Raw genomic sequence first — 21032 nt, forward strand, 5'->3', positions numbered from 1 at the left:
ATAGGATACTGGAAGGATATTTTATTGTTTGTCCCACTGCTTTCATGAAGTCCTATGGAAGAGCTCATGTACCTGCAGAATTTTGAAATACCACAAATAAAAATACACTTCAGAATGATGTGCTGGTTGAATGATTTGCTGGTTGCTGTGTTCTAGAAATGGTGTTAATAGCTATGTTGACTCTGTGGAAGATATCCCATATCTAAAAAGTTTTTAGGAAGATTTCAAGCATTATATTGAAATTGTGTGTGCTTTTCTGGAAGATCTGAGATACATTTCAGACATTTGTTGTTTGTCCAAGAGGGTTGTTGTGCAGGGCCAGTTTTAGCTGAAGGAAAAATATTACTTTCTAAGAGGTCTGAATGCTGATATAAATATGCAACTGTTACTTTTTGACTGCCAACACCCCTCTTTTATCCAGACCATTTATTTCATTGGGAATGAATGATTATAGGTAAGTGTAGAGGTTTCTTGCATCAATATACACAAGTTATCTCTATTAGATGTCAAAATACAATCTATCTCATTTGCAAATGGGGTCAGGCAAGTAAAATAAATCTAAACATTTCAGTAATGTAGGACAAATGACCACTTTTGATTTTCAGCCAGTTCAGCCTCTCTTATCTGATGCCATTTTGTTCATATTTGCTCACTGAGGGGGCCAGAGGTTGTGAAAATGCTGAGCTTCTGTGTTTAGGTTGAAAGTGGGAATAAATGGTGGGTGGCAGAGCCCAGATACCAGACAGATGTTTGTTCCTAGCTGAGCACAGTGAGGAGGATGATCATGTTATCTCTGTTTCTTTCTTTCTCCTTGCTTCCTCATTCCCCAGAATATTTCAGGAACCCTGAGCAGGGCTTGGCTGAGCACTCCATGTACTAAGGTTTGTCCTGTGGGTAGGGTTTTGGACATGCCTGGGAAGTTTGCATCAAATGAGCCTACAGAGAGGGGAAACTTCACTCTGCAGTCAGCAATTAGCCTGTGCCAGTGGTTTCCAAGCTCTTTTACAGCCATTTTCTGGTAGGCTGCTTCCCTTCCCTCTCCTCAGATGGTCAGGCCAGCTCCCCTCCAGTTGTTTGTACAACAGCTGCTGGCCTGGCCCAGCAATTGTGGGCAGGGAAGGAGGCTCTGCTGGGCTGGGGCTGCTGAGCCTGGAGTTCCTTCTAGGGGCCTTTGCCAAAGGGAGTAAACAGGACCAGGAGAGCCCCTGACAGCCATCAGGGGCAGCTTCTGCTGAGCCCCAGCACACACCATGTGTGTGAGGCTGAGCTATGGCTTTATGCTGATTTCAGCTGAGTAGAACTGATTTACAGCAGCACAGGTCTCTCTCTTTTTATGGCTCTGCCTGCCTGCTCGCAGAGCTTTTGTGTTTTTGGGCTTAAGATTTCTATAATAAATCCTGAGTTGGGTGTGGAGAGGTCCAAAAGCAGGCAGCCAGTTGTGGTTTTCCTTCTTGGAGGTTGGAAAAGGGCACAGCCATGTTGCAAAGAGCCCTCAAATATCCATCTTCCACAGGATGTATCTGTCCTACACTGTGCTTTTAGATTATTTCCTCTGTAGCCCGTAGCAAACCCTTCTGCTGCTCTCAGCTCTTGTGGAGGGTGAATGGTCTAGGGGCTGGTGTAAGCTCTGGAGATCAGGAATTTTCCAGCTTTATGAGTGATCTATAGCATTGCCCTGTGCTGCCTGGTCATATTGATCCTCTCAGGCTCAAGAGTTTAGAGAGGAGAAACTTCATTCATTGATCAGGTGTTGAACAACCCTGAGACCTGTAACATTTGTATGAGGTACCCACATCCCTACAGGTGGCTGCTATGGGAACCTGTGAGCTCCAGTGCCTTGGGCACTGAGCTGCACCACACTTCTCCTTTCACTGGAAAGCAAAGGATTTTAAGCCTTGTAAAATAACCCTGTCTACAGACACAATTCTGAGTACAACGTTTATTCTAGTTCAGAAATAAAACTTGCAAAAGTAAAGACTAGATAATTAAATGAAGAAGGCCCATTTTGAATGGGTTCTGTCAAAAAGACAGCAGGAAACACAATCAGCCCTTTACAAGAAACTTCATTAAGTCTCTGCTAGCAGCTCTTTAAACCAAATTCAGAAGTGAGCAAAAGCTGCAAACAGAAGACTAGCTTGTCTTTAAATAGGAACAGCAAAACTGAACGAGACTGACATCTCCTAGATGTTCTTTTTAGGATTTTTTAAAAGCTCAAATGACATTTCCAGGGGGAATTCTCTGTGCATGTGTATTCATGTATGTTTTGGCAAAGTATTTATTGTGTTATTTATAGTATTATTGTAAGTTTTGACATGATTGTGTCTTAGAGTTTGTCAAAGACTTCCTAAACTGGGACTGGCCACATTACTTGTAGTGCAGCAGAAATGTGGAGCAGGCACAGCACAGTCACAAGGAGCAAATGTGGATCCTGAATGTGTTTCACTGCACTCTTTGCTTTTCCAACTCATCTCTTCTATTAGGCTGACCACTGAATGGATCAGTTTGAAATTATTTTTAGCACACCTTTATAATTGCCACAGAACTCAGTATGTTTCTAGTACCCATCATAGTGACACAGTAGCAGTTCAGGTGCTTTTTCATCAGTGTGGACATGTTTTGTAAATATGGAAACGGTTTTTTAAACAAAAAAAAAACAAAACAATACTTGAAACAAATGCCCACAGAAATATGCCACTAAAACATCTACCAGATCCAGGGCTTTCTGACTGACCCTCCCTTGTGTAGTGTATGCTTCTTCACAGAGCATAATATTCCAGACCTTTAAAGATGCCTCTCAGTGTCAGGTGTTTCATCTGTGGGTGCTCAGAACACTTTGCTGGTAGTCTGAGCAGACCTTAGTTTGCCTTGCAGTAGCCCAAAAAATGAGGAGCTTCAGGGTCAGGGCCTTAGGAGGGGATTACAGTGTGAGATGCTGATGCAGATGGTCGTGCCCTAAGTGATGGTAGCCCTGGAGGACCTGTATCTACTCATACCTGTTCTTTTGAAAAGCTGCTGTGCAAAATTAATTTGACAGTCATTGCATGAGATTGTGGAAAACCAGAATTAGGAAGGGGCTTACCCAAATCAGGAAACTCCTTTTTGAGTCTTCAGGTAAAAGATGTGATGTCTAATTATTCCCAGTGTTAATTTTTGTGATTAATGGGATGGGATGGGTCTGCCCTGTTCTGGGGCAGGATGCTGTGGATGATGTTGCTTTTGTCTCTGCAGTTCCCCAGCTGAGCTGGGTGCTGGCACTGGCAGGGCTGGTGTGCCCTCCTCCCCCGATGACTGTTCTGCTGATCAGCTTCAGCGTTGTGAGCTGACTCATTCAAGAAATAATCTTCTGAGTAATCAAAACCATTTGGGCTTCTCAGAGAACAAAAAAACAGAGGTTGGCTGAGGATGTAGATGTGTTCTTTTTAGATGTTAATCTAAGTGTGGCTTTGTAAAAAGAATCCTGTGTAAAAACTCATACAGTTGTTTTTTCCCTGTAATCTTATGGTGCATTCAAGGCATCTCTTTCCTCTTTATACCTTTAGTCTCTCCTATTCTGTGTGAAATTATTTGCACCACTTACAATGCTTCTGTTATTTGTGCATGTTTTTTCTGTCGAAAATGTTGAATCCTTTCTCTCCAAGATTCTGTGCAGCTGCTGTGAACATTAGAAGTTAATAGAAGAAAAATAGGCTTTACAAGAGTAGAGATGACCCTGAGAGTGGGGAAAGGTGTCCATTAAGAACAGGACCTTTGGCCATGCTGTCAAGCTAGTGGACACTATCAGTGTGTGAATGCTTTGTCCTACAACACTTAGGCACTTATTGCTGTCCTTTAGGATGCTATTATTTAAAATATAACCGGTGGTGAATGTAAGAATTGAGTGGTGTTCTCAAAAGCAATTGCTGGCATTAAAGCAGGAATGATGGGTAATGGTTATTTCCTGAAAGAACAGCAAATGGTGTTAACTGTGATGGAATGTAACTTGGCCATATCCTTTGTAAATGTGTGAATTTCTCTCTTTGCTTAGATTGTTCTCATTAAATAAGCTGCTAATGTGAATTGGACAGGAAATAATCAGCACATAGTAAGGAAAGCATCAAGACTTATTGAACTGAGAGGTAACTAATGGGCTATTTGCTGTGGTCAGTATTTCACTCCTTCAGTCCCTCAGAATAATAAATCTTGGTATTGACCAAAACTCTGGCACACCATGTGTTCAGTTATCATTCCTCTGTAAAAGTACTCATCTCCCTTAAATGCAGGATAGTCAAAATGGGGAGGTTCTGGCTCTCTTGCTTTCTCACTCTTTTGAGCTGACTTTCTAAAGAGGAGCTAAGCTGAGAGAAGTAAGAAAAACATTCCCATTAATATCTGATCTGATCAGTAAACTGAGCTTTGAATATTTTTATCTGCATTCATCAGAGATGAATAGTAGTCTTCAGTGAACCCTGCTGGAACCAGCTGCAAGGCATTCGTTTCCATATGCATCTTGTTAGTGGAACAGTTGTTCCAGCAATCAATGCTACACCCTTTCATAAGGGGAGCACAGGAAACCATAGCTGGAGAGTTTGCTGCTACTGTCTGAGCATGAACCCTCATTTTGAACGTGCACAGCTAAAGCAACTGCTGTGTGTTTTCCCAAATAAACAGGAATTGCCATCTGTATATTTTGATTGTTTGCATTCTGTTGTTTCTGGTTCATGAGGCTTCACATCCATGACACTGTACAGATGTGAACAAGGCACATCTGTGTCTGCAGAATCTGCATCTAAATGTGCCCATACCCAGAGCATGTCAAGGAGAGTTCCTTTTATCTTTCCTTAGCCATCCTGCCCCTGTGAAGGAACCAGTACCAAACACTATCTTTTGTTTCTGTTCTGAGAATGAAGAAATGAGGTGTCACAATCCTTTCCCAGAGAACAGGATACATCTTCCTAACCACAGCTTGAAGCAGGAGCTCACACTGATGCTTGTGTTGAGTATTTACCATCAGCAGTTCCCTGAGGAGAGCCAGGAGCAGCCCAAGTAGTCTCTATCATTTTTACTGAGCCATACTGCTGGGGAACACAGCCCTGATTGAGAGTCTTGTCATTTACTTTGTTTGTCTATTGGCAAGTTTCTAAATAATCTGCTAAGGAAACCTCAGATAGTAATTTAGTTTCTACTTAGACACAGACACGATTTCATTATTGAATACCATTAATACTGTTTACTCTCTCTCTTGCCACCTTTTCTTGTGTGCCATGCTGACAGTTTATTCCAAGTACTATCATAGTCAATCCTGGTATATCTAGTCTATACTGAAATGCTTGGCTGGATTTTTGCAAGTTGGATGCAGATATGGTGAAATTCCCTTTTTTGTTTTTTTTTGGGGTTTTTTTTGGTGTTTTTTTTGGCAAGGTTCTCACTAGAATTTGATTAGTTTTCATGCTTAAGTGCATTAAAGCAAATCTCTGATTTTTGAGTGTTGTGATTTTTTTCTTTACTGTTTCTTAGCAGATAGGCCACTGGCAGATGAACAGCTTTGAGAGGCTGAAATAGGAGATGTGCAAGGAACCAGTCCCCTCAACTTTCACTCTTTCATGAATGATTTTCCCTAGCACAGCACAGAAGTATAAAATAACTGCAGCAGATGCTGGGTGAAATCTTCAGAGCTTCAGATTCAGTTGTTGCAGTAGAGCATCACAAGCATTTCTACTTTGCACTGCTGCAGTCCCAACTGTGGTGACCTCTCCTCACATGAGGGAGCACAAAGAGCTGCTTTAGCTGGGGAGGGGAGACCTCTCACTTCTTTAAATGTACTGTGCTTTTTGTTGCATTTTCTTTCAATGTGAACACTGGGACATTTGTGGAAAACCTCTGGAATTACAACAACCAGTGCACTGTTTCTAAGGACTGAGAATGTGCTAAAGTGCAGCAAAAAAGTTGTCAATTTAGTTGATCTCTAGGCACTGAAATAAGCAACAGGACAAAATATTTGAAGTTCTTCAGACATAAGAACACATGAAATGCATATATTTTAAGCAGGCAAAAGAAAGATGGATTATTTGGGTAGCAGCTGTGATACAGACTCAGCAAATGGATTGGAGAATACTCAGAAAGGTTGAGTCTGCTGTTTTTGAGGTCCTTGAATGATTACAGTGCTATATTGAACTTCCAGTCTTGATTTCATATGTAACTGAACACATATAGGAAGATAACAGTGAGGAAAAAAGTATGTGAACAGCAAGGATACTTCAGTGAGAAACAAAGCAAGCACGGAAGCTCTGAATAGCCTTGTAGTGTGTGGTTAAAAAAAAAAAAAAGTAGCTTGGCACAAACATTATTGCAATAGTCCAAGCATGAAATAATCAAGGAATGAATGAGAATTCTAGTTGCAGGATATGAGCAGAGCCTTTGTATGAAATGGCTGAGCCAGGCCACTACTGCAGTCTATGCAGTAGATGTAGAATTATTTCCATTATTTTTGTTATGTCAGAGGGCTTCTTTCTGTCTTTCCAGTCACTGCTCAGAAGATAATCTTTTTTTTTCAGTATCCCTGCCCCAGGAATTGCCCCATCTCTCCCCTTTCCTAAAAAACATCTCCATCTTGCAGAATGTGCTATTGCAGGTGTAGGGTTTTTAATCCTTGTGATCCTTGAAGAGCAGCCCCTGCCTGCCCAAGGAGCAGCTCTGCCATGCTGGGCTCCCTTCAGGGGAGGGGTGAGAGGGGCAGGGCTGCCATGGGATCCAGGTGCCACGTGTTTATTCTGTGTCAAAAGGCACATGTGTGCTGCAGAAAGGATCCTTTGGGAGTGCAGAAGGAGTGTTCAGCAGCTGCAGGAGTTCTCATCCTTACAGGGGCTCTGAGCTGGAGGTGTTTGCAGGGGGGCCTGAGGGACAGGGCAGTGTGAGTGACTCCTGCATGCACCCCATGCCATGCACAGCAGAGTGGGGGATTCAGCTCCAGTCCCAGGGCTGTGCTCTGCCTCTGAGGCCTCACATCCCACCTTATCAGATGCTGATTGAAGATGCCTTGGTTGCCTGGGAGATTGCCTCCTTTGGGGACATCATGTTGGCAGCACAGCTGCTGTGGAGCTCCTGAGCTAACAGAAGGTCTTCTGGAGGTGATCAGGCTATGGAGCTTCATTCTTCCTTCATCAGCAAACTCGATTTCTCCCTGTGCTGGTGCTTTGTTGAAGTTCTTCGTCTCTTTGATGCTTTCAGTTTTTTCCAGTGAGTTTGAGGAAGATCACTTTTTTTCCTATTCAATGCACAGAACATTTGGCTTTAAGTTACAAAGTTTTTTTTTAAAGACTGTATGTGCCCAAAGAGTTGGATGGGCACACTTTTAACTTGTCAAATTAAATAAATATGAAATCCTGCAATGGAGTGCTGAGCTGTGCATATAAATTACATCCTTAAGCAGCACTTGAGTGATTTTCTGGAAATGTTTTCAACCCTCCTCTGAACTTTTAAGGGTCATCTCTGTAGCCTTTCTATCTGAGGGAGGCTATTGGCACCGGAATGATTTATTGAAGAGGTATGTTGCTCTGCAGTGTAAAAAATAATGTCAAGCCTCACTGAGAACCTGAGTATCAAGCTTCTGTTTTTGTAAAGCTGGGAAAGCAAGTGGGTTTAATTCAACTGAACCCTGAATTAATGTTTCATAAGTGTGTGTTCCCACCCATTCCTGTCTCTTTACACTGCCCAGTTGTGAGAGGAGTGGGACTGTGGGATGATAATATTTTCAGGCTAATTAGTGGGATGAGTGCTTTCATTTGTGAAGCATTAGGAACCCCGTGTCCCTGTTGCAGAGATACAAAGATTGGCACTTGACCTGCCATAGGAAGGGTTGGTGGGTATTGCTTACTCACGGAGCCCTTGTGGTTGAGCTCTCAGTAGGGTGAGACACATTTCAAACACACAACTCCTTTAAAAATACCTAAGACTTGGCCAGCAGGTAACTCTTCCACCAGAGGAGCCTTTGCTGCCGTGAGTATTAGACCTTCCCTCTCCCTCCTGCCTGTTTTGTTGCAAACAGCACCTGCCAAGTGTAACCCAAGCCAGTCTGTTCTGGCCCTGGCTGAGGTGAACCCTCTCCCCTGCATCCCTGGGGGAATGCAGTCTCGCTCCATGCACGTTTTCTGCAGGCTGCTGTAGGGTTCCAGCCCTGCAGGCACAGCACAGCTGCAGAGAGGGAAGCTCAGGCTGTGAGCTCAGCTGTGGAGACCAGCAGGGCACAGGGAGCCTGGGGGCCATGGCTCATCACCCCACTGGGCCTGAACCGAGCTCTCTGAGGCTGGCCCGGGCTGCTTTTTATAGCTTGATGTAAATTAAAGCGTTCAGGTCAACGTCTAAGGTGTGCTGCTGGGAGAAAGTGTAGGAGGAGCTGTTCCACGTGGGGTTCTTGATTTCTGACTCTCTTGAAAGGTTTTCTGAGCTGTCTTGGTGTATAAATTTCCTCAGAAATGAACAAAAGAGGAACAGTCCCTGCAGCTGAACGCCTGAAGGTGATGAGTGTTGGCATGTGACGACAGTTTCTGTTGCTTTCCTTATGTGGAATAGTGAAACAAATGTTTCCTATGTGTCCCAGCTCCCCATAATACACTCAGAGCTGGAACTGAGGTGACAAAAGTCCCTTAAATGTTGATCATTTGCTTTTGTTCTGTGCTGGGTTGGACCTCCCAGGGCCCTCTGCTGTATTTCACATCATCTGGTCCTTGAGCCCTGGAGCCCATGCTGTGTGTCCAGCTCCTGGACAAACAAAGCACTAAATGGATGGGCTCAGAAAGAAGAAGTGCAAGCGGTGTGATTTGCTTTGTGTTTGAGTGAACGCATTTCCCAAGTACAGAAGTAAGATTTACCCAGAGGTAGCCCAGCAGTGAAGTCATGGAGAGTTGAGATCACTTCACGTTCAGTTTTACATGCTGTCTTGTGCTCCTGAGCTGTGCTGGTGTGGCTCAGGCTGCTGAGCTCAGGCTGCTGCTGGAGCCTTCTGTGGCCCCTTGGGGTATGAAAATTCATTTTCCATGCCAGATGCTAGTCTGCTCCTACCCAGAGGTGACGTGAACTTTTCAGACAGATTCCAACTTGGAAGCTTCTGTGGCACTTCAGATCGTGTATATTTTAATTTATATTTCTGTTGCTGGAGACGTGAACTTGAGACCACTTATCTTCATGATACACTATTAGCATCTGCTGATCTCTGAGGAAGGGGATCTGCTCTGTGAAGGTGTTTGCAGAGAATTGGATGTGACTTTTCTAAAGAAGGGCTCAGTGCTTGTAGTTCAGTTACTGCTTATGTTGCACGAGGGCTCCCCAGATGCCTGAGGGACATAATTGCTCTCAGTGCAAACACAGAAAAGTTACCTCTACCTTAAATTTGTGCAAGTCATCTGAGAGGTGGCTTGGTGTTAAATGCATTGATGGCTGAAGCAGAGTGCAGTGAGGTGAAGACTATGGGCTGGAGAAGGCACTAAGAGCTTCCACACCAGAGCTGTGCAGCTCTGTGAACAGTTTAGTGCTTCATATTCCTGTGAAAAGTCTCCAGTGCCTAAGAAGCTCTGAGCTTATTTCATGGCCTCCAGTTGTGCTGTGTGCCACTGTTCCCTGTGCTGATGCTTGTGCATCACTAAACCAGTGGCTGTGCTGTATCTGTAAAGGTCACCCCTCAGTGTGGGTCAGGGTTACCCAGCAAATTTGAGAGTTTGTGCTGGGAGGGAAAAGGGGAGTTGATAGCCCAGATGCAGTAGAAGTCTCAAACACATAAGCCTATTTCTTTAGGAAATTAGGCTAATCCATGATGGGCCCCTATTCAAAATGGCCAGTGCTCCCAAGTAGCTTTTCAGAACATGAGCCAGTAAAGTTCTGCTTCTGTGAGGAGACCCCTGTGAGTGTGGCAGATGGGTTCTGAAGGCTGAAAAATGGCTGGGTGGTTCAAGTGATCAAAATATTAGTCATAATTCTATCCTGTTGTGCTAAGTGAAGTATAACTGTTCAAAGGAAATAGTCCAAGCGCAGCCTCTCCATTTGATGCCCTGATCAGACGTGCCAATGGAGGAGGTCTGCACAGGAGCCCTTGGAAGAGGGATTTGCAGGCAACCATCTGTTTGGCATTAGCAGAAGACCTTAAATGAGGGAAGGTGTTGTGGTGTGGCACCTGAACTCATCATTCAGCATTGCAGCTTATGATTTCAATATGAACAGGAGTGTACAGTATGGTAAACATTTTCAGCTTTTTCCCCCCCAAAGTACTATTGGAAACTGTAATAAAAAGTAACTGCTGGAAAAGTAGTTTTGCTGAGTTGTGCTATTTCTGAAAATGCATAATGCTCCATAGGCTTTTAAGTGATACTGGGCATATTTAACATTCTGTGATGTTAATTTCCTGGCATATGGACATCTCTACTTATTAAAATAAATAAGTACTTTCAAATTTAATGAAATGATGGAGGAAATGGCCTTTTTTCACATTCACGTCCGCTTCACTGGATAATTTAATGTTTTAAAATGTAAGTTCATATTAAAGTTTAAAATTCAAGTATTGGTTTTTGAAATTCTGTAATAAAAAGGTTTTGCTGTGGGAGAGCTGTATGAATTACTGAGCATGATAACACGATTAGCAAAGTCTAGCTGGTGATTTCTCTGGTACAAAATGCGAGCTGTAAATCTTCCCAGGAGGACCTGCAGCCCTGGTCTGCTGGTGGGAACTTGTGGTCCTGATGACTGATCCATTCCTGGGGCATTACTCTGCAGCCTGGCAGACTTGCCAGCTGCCTGTATTCCAGAGTGAACACAGCTGTGGAAAAGGTCTCCTACATCATTGACCTTTCCCTCCCCTCACACACACATTTTACCCTCTCTTGGAGCCAACACTTAAAGCTTCTTGGGGCAGTGATGAGCACTTGTTAATACTGGCTCCCAAAAAGATCTTGCTGTTTTCTTTTATTCTAAACATGTATATTTGCTTCAAAGGTCTCTGCATCTAATAGGAATGATTTTCTTTATAGTTGTTACTGTGTTATTGTTAAGTACAGGGAATGCACTTTGGTCCTCTCTCCTGTACTGAGGGAGAGCAGAATTCCCTGGAGAATAAGTAATGTTCAATGTAATTGACTGGATATAAATATTTGAGTCCTAAATATTTAATGGGAATCATTGTGTTTGAATGTAGCAATGTGCAGTTGATGGAAGTTTGCTCTGTGTCCTGCATGTCTTGAGAGACTGCTCACGTGCTGTGTTGATGCCAAGGGTGGCTTTATTTCATTTCAAGGCAGACTAGAAACTGAAGAACTTATTTTCAGGAGAAAAATGGCAAGAGACCCAAATGAAAAACCTACTCAGCTGAAGCAGAGGTGACAAAGTTCACTGTGATTATATTGATTTTAAATTACTGTGTAGGGCTGGGACCAGCCTGTGTCTAGTCCTGCTCATGATGAGAAGAAGAAAAGAAAAAGGCATGAATACTCTCCTCTCTCCTTCCAAATATTTTGTTACCAGTATGAAAATCTGAGAGCAGCCTTGTCCTCCTGACATTCCCAACAGGCAAAATAAAGGTGTTCCAGCATCCTCAGTGGAGCTGAAAGGGGATAAGAGGCACAGTGAGATCAAAACCTGTTTTTTCTCCCTCAGCAGCCTAGCCCTGTGCCCTGGCTCCTGAAGGGAGGACCACTCTGTGCCCTGTTCAGTGTGTAACAGATGCCTCCAGTCTGTGTGTGCCCCCAGCTCTGCCAGAGATGACGTTAATAGGAAACAGAGCATGTCTTGAGTTTGATGCACTTTTGGTGAAAAGTACTGCAACTGCCTATGCCACAAATTAAAACTGAGCTGGAATTAATAGCAATTAACAGCATCTATATTCATCTGCTAGAAGTTTTACAGAAGAGTCATTACTGTTTAACTTTATGTAGTTTGCATCTGTTTCACTGTCAACGAGAAAATTATCCAGTCATTTAGAGTTAACCATTCATTTTAGACCAGTCATGTGTTTTAGTATCTAATGTGTCTTTGGGGAACGAGAATTTAGAGCAAATAAAGCTAATTGTGGTGAAAAATGGATATATTATTATCAGTAGTATATATATTATTGTAATGAAACTCTTGGTTGCCACATGACTGAAGGAGCACAGGGGTCTGTCCTGTACCTGCAGTAAACCCAGGGCAATTCTGATGGGAGATGTTGACCCTCCTTGTTTGGTGTGATGGAGAGAATGCCTGAGGCACTTGGGTAAGGAAGAGGACAATTTCTGTTCCTTCCCCATGGTTTTTCAGCAGTCTGCCATAGTGTGCATTCCTGGGCCCGTGCCAAGCAGAGATGCGGCCTCCAAGTGCGACTTCATTACTTCAGTTGTAGATGATTAATTTTGTACCAAACCGTATGGGCCTGATTAACCCAGAACACTGCAATAATGCTGTTTTAAAGATCTTTAGTGCATCCATTACTTCTGTTTCCAGTCTGCTTTTTCACTAGAAAAAAACCCCCTTGTTTCTTACCATTGCATTTTAAAGTAGGGTCTGGTCCGTAAAAATCACACTGAGCTGACAGTGGCTTGTTATGTTTAACATTCTCTTCATTGAGGGAATGCCCAAGATGTCCTTATCTGTAGCACCTTTGTAAGGCCAGAGGTTATTGCTCCCTCTACCACTATAAGGGAGAAAAGAAAGCCACTGTCTGTCCTGAGCCATCCAGGAGACTCAGGGAGCAGAGACTGGGGTCCAAACCAGGGTTTGTAGATGTGCTTCATCCCTTTCAAGACACAGCCCACTCTGTGTGTGGCAGCACACCTGTCTGAGGTGCAGGTGTGTTGTTCTCTGACTGGAAGGCTCCAGCTCTCTGGACCAGGCTGTTCTTGCAGTGCAGGAGGGTGCTGCCTGCCTGTGAGTGTTGGATCTGTGTGAGTGGAAGACTTGGGGTGGCTCTGCAGGCAAGGCAGGATGCTTTTGCATTCACAACTGTCTCACCTTTTTTAATAAGATGTTTCAATATCTTTAGGGTGTGCTTGTTGGTTTTATATGTTTTCAATTTTAAGCTGAAAAGTATTTTGTAGCTCCACTGTAGAAGTGCAGGTTAAATAATCTATCCATATTTTGCAAGTCACTGAACTTTAATACCTTTATCTAAAAGCATTTTTGGGGCACTGCTTGGCTCTTAGAAACCTGCTGTGTTTGTTAAATCACTCTTTAGGTTTTGTATAGTTGAAGCCTTTAGAAAATAAAAATAACAATCTTCTATTGTCCCTGGAAAAGCCTTGTACCCTTATCAACATCCTCCGGCTTGGCTGGGGAAAGTAAATCCACCCCCTCATGCCAATGGCCATGTATGGACACAGCCTTGTATCATTTCTGTGGGACTGTGACTCCTGTGACCTCTTGCTGGTGGAGAATTTGCCTGAATAAACCCTATGATAATGTGCTGCTGGCAGAATTTACCCACACTGGGGGAGCAGCGATGCTGTGGAGCAGGAGGAGCAGCCATTCAGACTCCTGCACTTGGTAAAAGAGGCCTTTTCTGCCAAATCTGGAAGAAGAAAAACAGTGTTTGTGGGAATCACTTGTGTTTCCCAGCTGTGGCAGTTCTGCTTTCTGCTTCTCTTCAGCCCAGGCCAGTCCAGCTGAAGCTGGAGGTGATTATCTCATTGGTCTCATTATCTCTTCTCATCACTCCTCAATTTTCTTGCCTTCACACATCTTTCTTCCTTGAACATCCATAGCAAGACAGAACTCTCCAGCCACTTAGACTGCCCAGTCTCTCCCAGAAACACTTTTTGAATAATTGTGCCCTGTCTCCACAGGACTTGCTTTCACAAAAGGATCTGTTGCTGACTTTTTTAGACTCCAGATCACATTATCCTGATGCATACACGTTGTCTCTCTAAATGAAAGGGAAATGACTTTAAATCAATGAAAATATAAATGCTATTCCTGTATGGCTTTTAACCCAAAGTGCTGGAAACAATCTGGCCATGGCCTGCCAGCCAGTGCCTCTGAGAGGTGTTCCTAGGCAAGCTGCATGCCCAGGGGCTGACAGGAAAAGCTTGCTTCTTAAAATAAACCAGTTCCTCAAAGTCAGGGTTTGGCTCCCTGGAAGCCTATATTTTTGCAGCCACCTGTCCTGGCTGCTTCCTGGTGTGATTTAAAGCTGTGCAATCTGCCACTGTGTGCTGCTAGAGATTGCTGTACAGGAGGCTGGGCTGCAGACCACGTCAGGATGTGCTCTAGGAGCATTTCACTGCCTCCCCTACGTGGAGGTGGGCAAAAAACCCAAACCCCTGAGCTGAAACTCCACATGGTTTGTATGAAGCTGTTAAGGCTGTAGACTTCAATGGCAGAGAGATTGAACTGCCAGAAACCGGGTCCATCTTCTCTGAGAAAAAGGAGAGATAAAGGGAAAAGCACTTCCCGCAGGCAACTTCCATAAGTGGAATTTTACTACATGCAGACCTCCAGACAAGGATTTTGATTCATGAGATAACAGTTACCTTTAAAACAGTGAAGGCTGGATTCAGGAGAAGGCTGCTGTTAGATGGATGAGTGCTGATGGGATTGACACAGGTCTAATGCAGAATTGCTGCAGTGCATGGCAGTCACAGAGCCAGTGGAAGCACACTGGGTCAGTTGTGTTGCTCACATTGTCTCTGGGGGCACAGGGGACATGCACAAACCTGTGTGAATGTGGAATGAGGTTTTCTGTGTTTGATGCTCTGATTAAGAACTAAATGCCTCTTCTTTTTATATATATGTCTAGGAAATGCATAATCAATTAATTTAAATGAAGTTCCTCCTTTGATAGTCAGTTTCTCTCCTCATATTCAGTCATTTCTGTTGGTTTATTTTACTGAATATGTATCTTAAAGCAAAGTGAACTGATGGAAAAGAGGAATATATATTCCACAGCATTAAAATAGATTGAGAGTTTTGTCTTCAATGGTTTAAGAAGGCAATTTCAAGAACTTGCATTATATATAAATTCTGCAGACTTAAAACTTTTTCTTTGCTTGTTCAGTTCAAAATGATACCAGTATCTCCTACAGAAATTGATAATACAGAGAAAATGGACTTCATTTTCAGGGAGATGAATTAGGATGAAAAAATGCTACTGGAAGGGGGAATTTGGGAGAAATCTTAATAGAAATCTCCAATTAGTTGAATGGCTGGTTATCTGTGACAGGACATAATATTTACTAGACACTGCAAGCTGCATGTATACTTAGAAAGAAAAATGTAAAATAATATTCAAGTTTGTGTTCTGTGAGTTGTAATATGTGGGTGATCTTTGCAAGGCTTTATGGCTTAAATAAGTTTTTTAGAAAATATTGGGAGAAACACATTAGTGGATTATAAGATTATGAAAACGACTGTGTTGGGATACCTTGTTAAAATCTTTATCAAACAGCCATTTTATTACACTTGGCTCTAAGTTGATAAGCAAGGCCAACAGAATGGGGATCTTTTATTTTTGTTAGTAAAGGCAGTTCTATAAAATAAGGAGGAAGAAAATCTATCCCTTTCAGCACATAAATAAAAAGTGGAACTAACTGAAAGCTAGATGGTAAATGGTCTGAAGTGTGAACTCTGGAACTCCTTTCATCAAATACTTCGAGTTTAAAAAAAAATAATAAATAAATCCCACTGGAAGTAATTTTATGAAAATCACAAATCCTATTCTTAGTCCTGGAGATCGTTTCAATCTTGCAGTGATTAGTCATAGGTGTGAGGATCAGGTGAAGTGTCATTAGCTTGTTTTTAATTGCAAGGGATTTTATAACCTAGAATGTCTAAATGAGACTGCAAATGCAGAAGAGAGAAACAAGGTACCTCTTGAAAGCGAGTGCTGCATGGAAAAGTGAGCTGCTTTGTCCATCTCTGGCAGTTTTTGCAGGTAATCTGCAAATCATGTGTTGGTTTTCAGCAACGTTTCCTCCATATTATAGTGCAATATTAATTTGGGGGTTTGTGTGTTTCTACATCTTGGGTTTTGTTTTTCAGTAGAGGTGGAGCCCCATGGTGGCTTCCATTCTGCTGTCTTGATGATGATAATGTTTTCACTGGTGAAACTGGAGGACATCCAGGCCTTTGAACTGATGTGGAACAAAACTGGGGGATGGAAGTGAACCCAAGCTGCATCTTCTTTCATTGTTAAGGTTTATTTCTCTGCTGAATTTTGAATGTGCCTTCCCACAGGAGTTGGGATGTGAGTGTCCTGGGAGATGCTCCTGCAAAGGGCTCAGGTCACTGCCTGACAACTGTACAAACCCAAAGATTGGGGGAAAGGGCTGAGAATTATTTTTATGTTATTTTTTTTTCCAGTCAGAGAAGAAAATAAGAGGTTGTTGACATGATGGCCAATGACTAATTATCACCTGTTGCTCCCACAAAAGCTGAACAGGGGATTAGCATTCCCTGTGCTCCCCCTGCTACTCCTGCCCTAAATTGGAATTTTTTTCAAACCATGTTTCAGATGAGAATGCAAGAGTCTGGCATGAATGAACACCGATATAGATCTGTCTAAGCTCCTTTCTCACTTCAAACTCAGTGATAGTTAAGACAGGATTATAAAGAAGCAAGAAAATTCAGCTCAGAAGTCTTGAAATCAAAGCAGCTCAGTAAAACGAAGGTATTCTCAAACCTTTGTGCCAATTAACATTGGGCTGTGACAGCAGAGTCTCTTTTACCTCATAAAAATTCTAACTTGTGCTTATTTGGGTGGGTGGATTTAAGCAGGGGAACCTATAAGGCTTACTTTTGATTAGCTTTCCCCAGGCATGGGTCAGATCAAGCACTACTTGACAGTTGGATTTTTATCACTTCAAAGAAGAAAATATTTAGCATGATATAGAGATTAGATGCCCATGCTGGTGCTGTTAACTGTGCTGAGGACACCTTTTTTCAGCCAAATACATGTCCCAGATGAGATATTTCTTGCTACCCATCAGAAGCATTTAAATTTGAAAAAAATTCTACAGGTATTGGTTCAAATCCTACCTACAGGGAATCAATTCCAGAGCTCAAGTTTTGCAGTCACTTGAACAATCATGAAATTTGATTCATATCAGTAATTCTGTAAAACTATACCTGGTGATTATGAATTACACTGCATATATCCTCTTAATATAAATGTCAGGACACTGACATCCAACTGTGCATGAAATAAATAAGTATAAATACTGCTGTAATCTTCTTCAAGCTTATTTAAATATTTATTCAACCCAAGTAACATCATTACTTATACAGTAGGTATTTTTATAGTGGACCTTTTCCATTTTAAAATTCAATTAATCATGGTATGGTGTGATTATTTCTTTTTTTTATTTTATTCATTCCAGGGAGAGAAATAGTTGGCTGCTTTTGCAAGATGTAGCTGCTTTAAAGAAAAAAAAAATCCAAAAATTAAATAAGAACATTTTCCAACTACCTAGGATCCCCTGAGAGTAATTACGTTACAATATACAGAGTTCACTCCATGCACAGCTGAAATGTGGTCAGCCAATTCCACAGTGAAATGAAAGAACCATTTAACAATGCTTAAGAACAGCACAGAACAGATCAGCACATGGAGTGAGGAATATTAAACTTCACTAAAAGTTTTAGGCGTTTAGAATGTCATTACTAAAATGGAAATTGTCAGGCTCCTGGGATTAATACCTCTGTACTTACAAAAATTGCTGTAATGTCAATGACCACAAGTAGTCATGACCTTGGTTCTATTTGGAGGGATTTTAAAGGTCTCCCATTGACCTTAAAAACCTAATTTCCAACATTTTAGGTAAGCCCATTATTGCAAAGATAGGAACACAGAAGGATCCATGCTGGAGCAGCAATTAGGTGCCTGAGTTCAGTGTTACTGCCCAGCTGTGGCCAGTGGTTTGTGCTGGTGAATTCTTTATGGAGTAGGAGCAGTTGCTACCTGGCTGCGAATCCCCCGTGTGCTGCCGCTTTGTGCAGTGCTGGGGCTGCCCGTGGAGTTTGCAGAGAGAAGGAGCCGTTGCCATGGGAATTTTGAAAGCTGTCATTGTTTCCCCCTTTGCCAGCAATTGTGGAGAAGCAGGAGTCACTGGAGCAGATTCCTCCTGGGGTGGAACTGCTCGGCCGTGCCGAGCTGCCTGGCAGGTGTGGAGACTGGGACAAGGAGGGGGAGGCTCCTTTTCCCTGCCCAAACCACTGGCAGAGCTCACAAGTGCCAGGGCACATTTGGAAGTTCATGAGTACTGGGCTTATTGGGCAATCTTGTTCTTTTCCCAGGGTTGTGCTTCTCCAGCAGTCTCCGGGAGGAGGTTTTCAAAGGAGCTCTCTATTGCTATAGAAATAGGAAAATGTGAAAATGAAAAACTCTTTTGTAAAGGTCAGCCTGAGCAGGGTGCTGGGTTGACATTTATGTCTTTCAGAAGTTCCTCTGAGTTGTTGCTTTGTTACACATGATGAAGAAACTTACTTAGAGGGCACTAGGCAATTTTGGTTTATTGTTTTGTTTACTTGTCATTTTTTTGGTTCTAGCACCTGTTCAATACCTCTCTGGGCAATACTATTATAGGCAGCTGCTCTTGTGGTGCAAACCCAGATTTCCTGGCAAAATTCTCTTTCAGTCTAACACTTCACAAGCTTTTCCCAAGCCAGAGATGAATGAATACTCTTGGAAAGTCTGCTAAGATTCTTTAGCCTGCTATTTTCTGTGCTGTCTAAGAATTTAATCCAATAACCATTTCTAGTGGCTGTGTCAGACTTTTGGATCAGACCCAAAGCATGCCAAAAAAAAAAAAAAAAGGTTTAGATGTGTATGAGAAACATTCTTCTGTGGCAACAGGATATTGGAGCTATGTTTGAGTGTATCCTCCTATTTTCTTGTGTTTCCTACGTGTGTTCAGATAAGTTTGAGTCTATTCCCCTAATTTCTTGTATGCCCCTCAGATCAAAAGAGATGGAAAGGCAACACTATTTGTTTTCCCTTGCCTGTCACCTTTGGTCTCCTAAGAAAGTAATGGTTTGACTTCTTCTTTTGTGCTCCCACTTTTCACTTTTTTTCCTTTCACTTTTTTTCCAGTTTGCTCGCTGCCACTAGACAGGTGGTGTAGTGAGGCATGGAAGTGATTCCCCAGTATTTTTATTTAAAGCCTGCAAACTTCTTGCAGGTCTTTATGAACCTATTTATCAGGCTGCAAATGGATGCCATCACCAAGCTGTTTGCTAGATAGCCAGGTTGATACCTGGCTCTTGTCCCATTTTCTGTGACTTTGTGGCTGGATGGAAGTTTTGGGCTGCTATCAACACATCCTCCATATGAATTCAGAAACCAAAAAGAAATCTGAACCTGTGTTTCCTTATGCTGGTGTCTTCTTTCTAATCTACAAAGTATTTGTGGCAATGAAGTTAAGCAGATGAAGAGCCTTATCTTTCATTAATCCATGAGAAAAGGCAGAGCTGTGCTTATGAAAACTTTTGCTCTGGCCCACATGTGCCTTGGTGAGGAAATCAGTGCCTGATCTGCTAATTTTACTCGTGTACTTAGTTGCCCATTTACTTTCTCCCAAGTGAAAGATGAGTTCTTCATTGAGGGTTGTTTTCTCTCAGTTATCAGAGCACAGAATAAAGCAGCTGTTTGTATTGATTTCTTTTACACTGTAAGGATCATTTAGGATGCAGGAGACCAAAAACTTCACACGCACCACAAGAAATCATGTGAGTCTAATGATGCCATTTAGCAGACAGTGTTTTTCTTGGCATAAATTAAGACCCCTCAGAAAAAATGTATAAAAATTGAAAGAAGCTGTGTTTTCTGAGGATGATGAAACAAAGGAGTGAATTGAGGAAGACAGTTTATTGGCTTTCAGAGCTGATAAATCTTCGGCTGAGTAACAAATTTATGCTACCATACACTGAAGTTCAAGAATTGCTGTTTTCTCAGTTGAGATGAAGTTCTTCTGTTTATGCAGAAGCATTAAGGTTTTTTAGTCTAGATTCTTGTAGTTCCAGGGCATTGACTTTTGACTCTTGACAGAAGACATTGCAGAGGAGGCAGTGTCTCAATTGAAAGAGCTTTTCAGAAAGCAGGTAGGAAGAATTCGTATTTCTAATACAGACACACAAAATACACGTTAAAGAGGTTGATTAAAGTGGCTACCCACATAAACGTGACAGCTAGAGCTCTGTTGTGCCTACAGCCTGAATTTTTAATGGGAAATCCCTTTCTTGAGTTCAAGCTCTCTTTTTTTGTAGGTGTAATTGACTGATGTTTCCATTGGTTTTGGTTCCCCACTTCACTGGGCTGTCTAGAATTTCAAGAGGTTTCCCACTGCTGTCACAGGCAGCACCTTCTTTACAAGACAGTCCTCAAAATCTCTCTTCTTAGGCTGTCATTCAGAGCAAAGTTAGACTGATTGGGGGATTTCTTTTTAATAGTAACATCCCAGAATCCCATCCCTTATCCTTCTGGCATCAATTAGTTCTCTGTTAACTAGGGGGTGCTGTTACGTTCAGCACATCTTAAGAACTTGTAAAAAGATAATTGTTAACCTAAATGCCAATAGGACTTTAGCAAAGGCTTGTTTAGAGCTCAAAGGTTTCAGCAGCAATCAATTTGATAAAATATTGGCTTCTGTTCCCATGTGGAGATATTTCAGTCCTTTCAGTCACTGTTTGTTGAATGGAGGGAAATAGTCATCAGATCTATGGTCAGTAGAAGATGCTGACCAAGCCACAAGCAATTGTGGCTTGTTCCCTGTAGTTTGCATATTTGAATCCTTTTCATTCTGGAAGTGAAACAGAAGCAGAAATTTTGTGTAAATCTCTCTTGGTGTTCAGCTTCTCATCAGAGCATTCTGTGCCACATGTTTCAATTCAAGAGCATACAATTCAATTCAAGAGCACAGAATTTTATTTTATTTTATTTTATTTTTTTACTAAGATTTCACTGTTTAAACTCTTGACAGATGAAGGTGCTGGCTGTACTCAGCATGTTTTAAAACCTGGCAAAACGTGTCTCTAATTGACACCTGAATGTTCGTGCACAGCTCCTGCACAGCCTGTTAGGGATGGCTCCACGCTGCCGTGACAGCCTGCTGTTA

The 21032-nt window shown here is 42.2% G+C and overlaps 1 protein-coding gene across 1 annotated transcript in view; it reads left to right on the forward strand.

Moving 5' to 3' along the window:
* The window catches only part of PTPRG (protein tyrosine phosphatase receptor type G), a 394652-nt gene that overhangs the window by 88488 nt on the left and 285132 nt on the right, over positions 1-21032 (forward strand). The gene's annotated exons all lie outside the window — the stretch shown is intronic.

This window comes from Agelaius phoeniceus, chromosome 11 (genome assembly GCF_051311805.1).
Source record: "Agelaius phoeniceus isolate bAgePho1 chromosome 11, bAgePho1.hap1, whole genome shotgun sequence".
In the NCBI taxonomy this organism is placed as follows: domain Eukaryota; kingdom Metazoa; phylum Chordata; class Aves; order Passeriformes; family Icteridae; genus Agelaius; species Agelaius phoeniceus.